At 39.1% G+C, this 9,432-nt stretch overlaps 1 non-coding gene across 1 annotated transcript; it reads right to left on the reverse strand.

The window, feature by feature from the left end:
* Nucleotides 1-9,079: 9,079 nt before the first annotated feature.
* LOC113601051 (U6 spliceosomal RNA) lies at nt 9,080-9,181 on the reverse strand. Its single transcript, XR_003422190.1, has one exon. It is a non-coding gene; the product is annotated as a U6 spliceosomal RNA (small nuclear RNA).
* Between the last annotated feature and the right edge of the window lie 251 nt (nt 9,182-9,432).

Here is a 9,432-nt window from a genome sequence, read left to right on the forward strand (position 1 = left end):
TACTCTACTAACCATATCTGCTTTCTTGCAGATGACATGTCGAGTCTAAATCTAAAACTACCAAATTCGGGGAAAAAACCAGATAAATGTCCATTCAACTTCCCTTAAACACAAGAAGCCGGGAACCCAAGTGCTGCTTCCCTAAAACGTTCTGGTTTCATTTTCACATGTGAAACGTGCAGGTGTTAAGCCAGTCTCTGAAACAGTGCTGATAATTGTATACGGGCAATTTCTACTAAGAAAGTGCTACTAATTTCTATGGTGGTAGCTGATGAAAGAATTCCTGCTGACTCCGTATTTTCAAAGACCCCGGTTTTGGAATTTCAGTTTTCCTTAAGCAAGCTTAGATTTCAGCTTTCCTTCCTAGTACCTAAAAAGACAAAGCCGGGCAACAGGAGTGATCCGGCTCCGGCACTACCAATTTTCCCTATTTTATTATTATTATTATTTTGCAGTTGTTGCCCAATCTTTATGGGGCCACCCAAATCTGTTTCTTTTATGTCTTCGTTAACAGTGTAATCGCCCGGGCACAAATTACTTAATACCTAGTACGTGAGCACACGTGTGGGGAGCTGAACTCAAAATGACGATTCAGTTTTTACCTCATGAATGATTAACAACTCGCTAGATGACTAATAGACACTTAAGCAGCAAAAAATTAAGGTAGCCAACAACAGAGATCCATTTCAAGTGTGTTATTTCAAGCATACGTTAAAACAAATGCTTTCAAAGGAATTTTAACCTTGTTGTTTTGTGGGGGTTTTTTGTTTGTTTTATTATTTGAGAGAAAGAGAGAGAGTGCGCAAGCAGGTGAGAGACGCAGAGAGAGAGAGAGAGAGAGAGAGAGAGAATTTTAAGCAGGCTCCATGCTCAGCATGAGGCCAGCACAGGGCTCAATCCCACGACCCCAGGATCATGACCTGAGCCAAAATCAAGAGTTGGATGCTCACCTAACTGAGTCACCCGGGTGCCCCAAATTTTACCTTTGTGGGGGCCATCAGGCTTCTACTGCTGGTGCCCAACCCCTAGGCTCCAAATGCCCCCCTGTGCCATTAAAGGTACCCTGGTTGCAAGAGTCAGAAGTGCTGGTCCACTGTGATTTCCAGACTCCTGCTCACTCCTATCAGCTCCCCTGTATTTAGCAGTCAGGTGCAGTGAACTGTGTATTTATATTCTGTCTCCTACCAAGAGGGGGCGCTCTATCGGGACAGGGACTGTGTCATTTAAATCTACCTCTTCCACTGTGCCCCGCACATGGCTTTACTGCCCCGAAAAGAGAGTGAGATTCATTAATTCCAGGACAGATGTTACTTGAGGAATATTCCAGCGCAGAACTGATTACAAGCAAAATTGTGGAGAAGCCCGCTCTAAGAGTTCTCAAACCACACCACTTCGTGCTCCGCTTCTAGGGCCCAAGACCCTCATTTTCTCTTCTCCCGTCCCCTTTTGAAAACCTCCCTTTGGATTTGTCTTTTACAATATGACATAAGTGATTAATAAAACCTAGAGTGTTCTCCCTAAGAGAAAGCTGTGCATTCGAACAGGGAACAAATCCTTAGACCAAAGGGAATTGCAGGCATCAGTCAGCGGTTGGAGAGAAATTATTTTTGTCATAGAATATTCCCAGTTCTCTTAACCCACATAGACGATGACATATTCCAATGACTTATAAGGCCACACTTGAAGTAATCCTGCGCTGGATCACATGAGTCAGACTGAACTCACTTTTTTACTAAAAAAAAAAAAAGGAAAAAGAATGATTTTAAAGTCCAAAATAAGCAGTCAATAACAGATGGCATTACACACTGTGGAACCCATTGGGATTAATTACATAGATCTAAGTCTATGGCAGATCAGACTCTATTCTCTGATAATAAAAAGAAAATCACTTTATTCTAATGGCTCTCACTTTCCTCATCTATTAAACGAGAGTCTCAGGCAGTTGTAGCAGAGACTATTGAACAGTGTATTTTCTTCTTGCCAGGAACTTTCCTTGGTGTTTCCACGTAGCGAACCATTTGACTCACACGTCAACTCAAGAAGTTCGTGTCATTATTAGCCTCGGGTATAGATGAGGGCACTGAGGCAGAAGAGGTTATGCAGCTTGTCCAAGGTCCCGTAGGAACTAAGTGGCAGAGGAGGATTCAAACTCTGATATCAAATTCCAGAGTCTGCCTTCTTCACGTTCTCCCATGAGCTACAAAACTCTTCCAGGACTAGATCTCGTTCAGCCTTGCTGCATGTCTGATATCACAGCATTCATCTGCACCATAGGAAACACTTTCATGCTAAATAAATGATTGAGATAATTATATTGCCTTGTCTGTCCGACTTTCTCAGTATGTAATGATGGTTTGAGAAAGACTTGTCTAAATCTCTTTGTTTCCAGGCTAGTTTACACTTCTTTAGTATGTGGATTCTGAATACGAAGACCACTAATAAGTAATAACTAATATTAAAAGTTTGTTCTCCTATTTGTTGACGCTGGCAGAATGGATAAGTTTGTTGCGTGCCATCCCGTTGCACGCAAGGAGGAGCAACTGCCGGGCTATTCAAGGTCATACCTAGAATTGGAGAGCTCTAAGTGTCCTTGGAAGTCTTCTAGCCCAAACTCGACGTTACAAATTTCATCTCCTATTTTCCACTTGGGAGAATGTTTTGTTGTGCATTCAGAGGCTAAAATGCAGCTAAAATTTAAGGAGTTCGAAATATTTGGCTGTATTTTTCGTGGGCAAAAGGTTTCTACTTACAAAGTTGGACAGAGCCTCTAAACATTAAAAGGGATGACACTATTGATGATGCTAGAACTAAGCTATATGTTAGGACCTCTATTAAAAAACCCTTATCCACCCACTTTCCCCTCTCCCCACCCCCCATCAGGAGGGCACTTGTTGGGATGAGCAGTGGGTGTTGTATGGCAGCCAGTTTGACAATAAATTATATTAAAAAACAAAAACACAAAAAACAAAACCTTATCCAGTAACCTGACCGGATTTGAGATTTCATCACTTTGAGCTCACCTAAACGAATCATTTTCCTTTGAAATTTTTTTTTTCACAGAGAGATTTGGGTCACTTTTTCATAATAAAGTATTTATAGAACTCTTAACTATTAAAATCATCTTGTTGCCTGCTCACGAATCCAGATAACTATCAGATAATAGACTCTACCTTGCAGTATTAAAGCTGATAATTAAACAGATTAAATGCTTTTACTCAATTTCTCTTCTTCAAACCACTTTCCAGGTAGTTTAAGCCAACGGAGATATCAGGGAACTGGGTTCAGAGCACCTGCTCAGCTGTTTGCTTGTTCTGTGACCTTATAGGGACTAAAGTGTGTGACTAAAATAGGGATTAGACTCACCTTTATCATTCCTTTCTGTGGTTGTCCTGGTGACTAATTTACATATGGAAACTCAATAAGTGTTGGTCTCATTTGAGGGAAGTGTCAGAAAAAGTAGATGTCATATCCTTTAAAGTTCCTCAATCTGATCACCTACAAAAAGTTGAGGTTTCTCCAAGCATAGTTATAACCAGGCCATTATATAGTTCACTTTTGTGTATCTCTCTCCCTTAAAAAAAATGCAAAATGTTGTATATTTCAGGAAAAAAAATTCAAATTTCTTATATGTGTGTGTGCTTGTTTTAAAATCATAGCATTATTAACATATATGATCCATTATAAAACCAGGCTTAAGTATACAGGTCCAAAAAATAATCAAGCGTTACCAAGAAAGATTTCAATAACCTCTATGTTCAGTCCAAATTTGTTACTTATTTCACCTACTCTGTTATGCCAGCTAGTCTTCAGTTTATTGATGTGCCATTTTGACCTTTCTTCCCTTTGCCTTAGGATAATTTGACCAGTCTTAGAAAAATAAATTAGTTAAAAGGTAAAAGGAATGGGGGGGTGGATTATGTTCTATCTAGTAAAGTTTAGCTAAATTAATTTCCAGATTAGATATACCTTAATAGGTAATCGTTATCAGCGTCTTGAATTTTGAGCATTTGTTAAGATTACAATGAATGCGACTCCAGGGAGAATTTTTATGGGTTATTCATTGGTGCTTCTGAAATGTATTTTCAGAATAGATTTCACAATTAGCAGGCACCATCTTGTCTGCGGAGCATCCCTGAAGGAGCAAATGATCAACATTCTCTAAACAGTGACCAATTTTGGAAAACATTCATTGAAAAGGGAGATAGTGCCAAAAACATTTCATGGGAGACTTGAAATATGTCTGTTTAGCAATAACATTCTTATCTAGTTTCCTCAACTCAGGTTAACCTGATCCCCACTCTTGGTGGCTCGTGTTTATCTTTGCAGCTACCAAGTCTGCCAAACCCATCACTAGCCACATCTTCTTCCTACTTTTGAGCCACGTACCCTCAGTGACACTGAAAATTTGAGCAATCTTGCACACAGGGTTGGGAGGATATCATTTTCCAAGCTGTCAAATATGTGGGTATTAGGAACAATCCCTCACATTAGCCTCCATTCTCAGATTTTATGAAATAATTGCGCCACTCAATTTCTCATTTATGATTCACCAATAAACAATAGCCCTCCTTTAGTAATCCCCTTGGCGGTTCTTTGTAAATATTTGAGCTAAGAGCAATTTATACCATGATGCTTACTCCTCTTCCACATTCTGGTTAGGCCTGGGTCGAATTATAAAATAAAAACAGAAAACATGGATTTACCTTCACGCAGCCCTAATTCAGCTTCAGCCCTAATTCAGCTTCCATGAGCACACTGGATGGTCAGATAAACCTGGCTTCCAACCCTTGTTCTGAAGGTGTGACCTTCAGGAAGTCATTAAATAAAGGAATTTCTAGTTCCTTGTGTGCAAATTTTGGGTGATTATAACAACCAAAAATTGACCAATGCGATGAGTGTATGAAGAGTAATCCACACACAATAGGCATTCAATAAATGGAACAATTGTTATCACCATCATTTGCTGAAAGAATTACCGAGTTGCTTCTTTTGAAGACCTGAATAAAACTATATCTTAAATCTGCTCATAATGGGTCAAGAGTAGCAGTGAGCTATGTGAAACATTCTACTTATTTGAAAGTACGAATATATGTAACTTGCTAGGAAGTTGGTAAGGAGGACAGCCTGACATGGAGGGCAACATCCTCTTTATCTCACATGTTACTGGCAATACCATGAGGCTGCATTTCTTCTACTGATTTAGAAAGATTGTGTCATGTATGCGAACACAAATGTTGTCATTTTTAAATGTGCCAACCATTCCACCCCGGCTTCTGACCCAGAAAATGTCAGAGGTCATGACTATACTCCTTGACATCATGAGTCTAACTTTACAAATTAGCCATACAAGACTACAGTTTCTTAGTTCTAGTTTTTCTTTTTTTCTTTTTTTAATTTTAATACTTAACTTATCATCCCAGGCATATTCATGTATGCTATTTTATTTAATCCAAACAACTCTGTGAGATTAACCTTATTACTCCTCATCACCAATGCCAGCTACTCACTGGCTGTGTACTATCAGAGGAAGGGAGTGTGGTGTATAAACCACCACGGACAAGGGCATTTCTTATGGCAAGGGGACAGCTATGAGTCATTATCAGCCAGCACTTCTACCAGCTGAGGGAAGGGTGTATGGCCTGAAAGAAAAAGGGGTTAGGGATAGGCACCAGTAGGATCTACTATAATCCTATTTTGCAGAGGGGAAATGAGAATTAGAGCATTTAAGTGACTTTACTATGCTCACATATCTGGTAATGGAAAGCCAGATCCTAAATCAGACTGCCTGATTCCAAGTCAAGTTTTCTTTCTACCATACCACAGCTGGTTTACTGAAGGATACTGCAAGGCCGGTTGTGAATTTATATAGACCACTTAAGAAGTGGTAAGTTAGGGGCGCCTGGGTGGCTCAGTCGGTTGAGCGGCCGACCTTGGCTCAGGTCATGATCTCGCGGTCCGTGAGTTCGAGCCCTGCGTCGGGCTCTGTGCTGACAGCTCAGAGCCTGGAGCCTGTTTCAGATTCTGTGTCTCCCTCTCTCTGACCCTCCCCCGTTCATGCTCTGCCTCTCTCTGTCTCAAAAATAAATAAACGTTAAAAAAAAAATTAAAAAAGAAGTGGTAAGTTAGAAGAATGACTTAAGTGCATTACTCACTGTGAAAAGTGGTAGTTCTTTTAGATTTCTCTACAGTTAATCTCAACTTCAGCTGATATCCCTTCATCTTTGTTTTATGGGAACTAGAAAACATATCCATGGGCATTCTATCCATGTATCCAAGGTACATGACTGCATGTACCTCGATCTCAAATCTTCTCAGAAATTCATTCCAAACTTGAGTCCTGTCCTTTGTCTGATCTCATAGAACAGTTTTTCATTTCCTTGGAATGAAAGTTTGGGGCTTGACCATGCAAATCCTGATGTTCAGCATGTCTGTTCTTGTATGCCTTATATCTTACAGCTCTATTTTGGATGACATCCACAGTCAGCACTCGAACTGTGACGCTAGAAGGCATCACAATGGTTGAATGGCCAACACCTAAATTCAGTAAATTGAGGATGCTATTTTGGCTAGGGCATTGCATAAGCATGGACTTGCAAGGAGACCCTTGCTTTCAAGATAATTTCACATTTAATGCAAAAGTGGAGAAATGCTCGAGATACAAAAACAAAAAAAACTGGAGCCAAGAAGAAAGAAGTTTATTCTACTTGAGAGGATTGGGAAAGTCTTCTTGGAAAAGAAAACAATTAAATGGATTTTGAGTAATAAAGAAAATTTGAAAGACAAACATTTCCCTCCCAAAGGCAGAGGTCAGAACTGAAATCAGGAATTAAAGCAAATAGACAAATATCTGGAACCAAGACCTAACAGCACTAAGTTCAGAAATACAATGAGGGTCAGATTTGGGACCCAGAGGATAAACAAATCTCAAACCAAAATCAAAACCTGGAGTTGCCACTAAAGACTGATAGATAACCAAAACAAAATCCAGAAAAATAACCCAAACTGGAACCTAAAGATAATATGGGAAGTTTGACACAGAGTCTTTTATTGGAAAGAGAGCTTTCTAAGAACTTAGGAAAGGTTATTAACAGGAGACAGAAATGGGTCATTAGGTTGCCTCGGCCTCATCTGGTCAAAGTCACCCTGACACTTTCAGTCAGGACCTGACCACACTACTTTTAGGGATGGTGGCTTATGAAGACTTTTTGTCCAAGAATCACTTTGGAGAAGCAAAATGTCTTACTTGTTCCTATTCCTAGAACAAGCATATTGATTATAGAAATAAGATCCTCTTAATCTAGGTGGGGGTTCTAGAAAGTGCAAAAGGAAAGGGTCATCTTTGATATCTTAGTTATAATATTACAAGTTAGCAATGGCCTATAACATTATAGGGTCCTTCCTTCCTTCCTTCCTTCCTTCCTTCCTTCCTTCCTTCCTTCCTTTCTTCCTTCCTTCCTCCCTCCTTCCCTCCTTTCTCCCCCTCACCTACTCCTCCCTTCCTTTGCTCTTTCCTTCCCTCCCTCTTCTCTTTCTTCTTTCTTTCTTTGTTACTTTTTGCCTAGTGACCTAGTTATTATCATGTTGGAACTAATCCACTTTCAACTAATTAGAGTAAAGAAAGAAGAGGAGATATGGGGAGAAGGAGTAAGAGTAAGAAGAAGATACTTAGGGTATCTTCTGAAGACATCTGAAGACATTCCTTTCAGGGAGCTGAGCACTCATGATACCCAGACATAATGTAGCTGAATAGTCATGATTCAGGGCTCTATAGGTAAAGCAAGAAAAAGAGAGAGTGGGGCCAGAAATAAGATTTCCAAGTGTCTATTTGAAACCAGGCACAGTGACAATTATTTTGCATCATTATCTCCATTTAGTCCTCTTCATGTTACAAGGTGGTAAAATTCCAAAAGCAAATTCACTCAGAATAATAAATATGCTTCCTTTAACTACATGCATCCAACCTGAAGGGTAGCTCAGTTTGGCATTTTGGCCAAGTAGAGGGTCTTTACTGACCTTTCTTTAGTTCCAGATAACAATTAAGAATCTCTGCCTTTATGAGATTAATAAGCTAATTTGTTTTATCTTTACACAATTGAATAGCAGATGTAACCTGATTCACGAGTGAAAAAGGAACGATAAAGTGTATCATTTGTTTCTGTTCTTACAGGACTATTACCCATAACTGATATCACAGCTCTAAGAAAACCACTGGTATAACAAAGTATACCCATATATGGTTTCTGGGGATGAAAACCTTTATTGATACTACTGCTTCTTCAACATTGAGAGACCCTGTTACATCTCAGCGAGGCCACTGTCAGCTCTAATTTTGAATATTTCCATACAGATATAATTGAAAATTAAAATAGTAATTTCACATAAAGACCTAAACAGTTTAGCCTTTGCTCAACCACTATGTAGACCATTTAATCCAACAAAGATTTGGTATTTGAATATTCCAAGATGTTATTGAAAGAGCTAGAGTTTCACAAGACCATTTTCAAAACATTTGGCATAGAGGTTCAAGATAACAATAAATACAAATTTTTTAGGTAATCAGATTGTGAGCACAATTTTTTACATTAACTGTTCTATTGACTCAGCCCATTTCCTATTAATTTAAGATTTTTTTTTTTACATCTCTTGTTTTCTTTGAGTAAAATCTACCTTAGGATAATATTTCTTGGTTGTTTGCTGAGTGTTCAGCCCTAAGAAGTTATTTGTTACCAAAAAAGATGATGAAGAGAAATTCATCCAGTGGAACACATCACAAGACCCTCGTGAGTACCTTTACTTCAAGCATTTAACACCAATTCAGTCCATTTTCATCATTGCTATTCATCAAGTACCTTTTGTGATAACTTGACAGTTTAAAATTTAATCATTAACAATAATAATATAGGTCATGTACTATGAAGCCTCTTGGATGAAACGGTGAATGAGATAAACACAATTCCTGCTCTCACAGAGCATGGAGTTCAGTGGGCTCAACAATCCCCCCCACTTGAAGATTCTGAATTTCAAAATACGTGGCTCTACATTTTCCTGAGCAATTGTTCACATCTCTCTATCTCTTGGTCTAAATTGGTGACGTTAATTTATGTGTCACCCTTGCACAGGGGCCATGCAAATCTTCTCTGTATCATTCCAATTTTAATATATGTGCTGTCGAAGTGAGCACTAAATTGGTGACATTAAAAGTAGTGTATGTGGGCATCTCTATAGCCTATTATGGACATGAGGGTTGGCAGGTCTGTGAAATAAAGCACAACGCATTCATGCAGCAAATGTTTATTGTGTACTAACCATAAACCAGTTGGTGAGGATTACAATCTTGGCAACTGTAGACATATTCTCCGCTCTCCACATTTTAGAAGGATAGAGGGTTAAAAAGTAGGTACTTAAATTATCATGTGATACAGTATAGGCCCC

This window comes from Acinonyx jubatus, chromosome B1 (genome assembly GCF_027475565.1).
Source record: "Acinonyx jubatus isolate Ajub_Pintada_27869175 chromosome B1, VMU_Ajub_asm_v1.0, whole genome shotgun sequence".
In the NCBI taxonomy this organism is placed as follows: Eukaryota; Metazoa; Chordata; class Mammalia; order Carnivora; family Felidae; genus Acinonyx; species Acinonyx jubatus.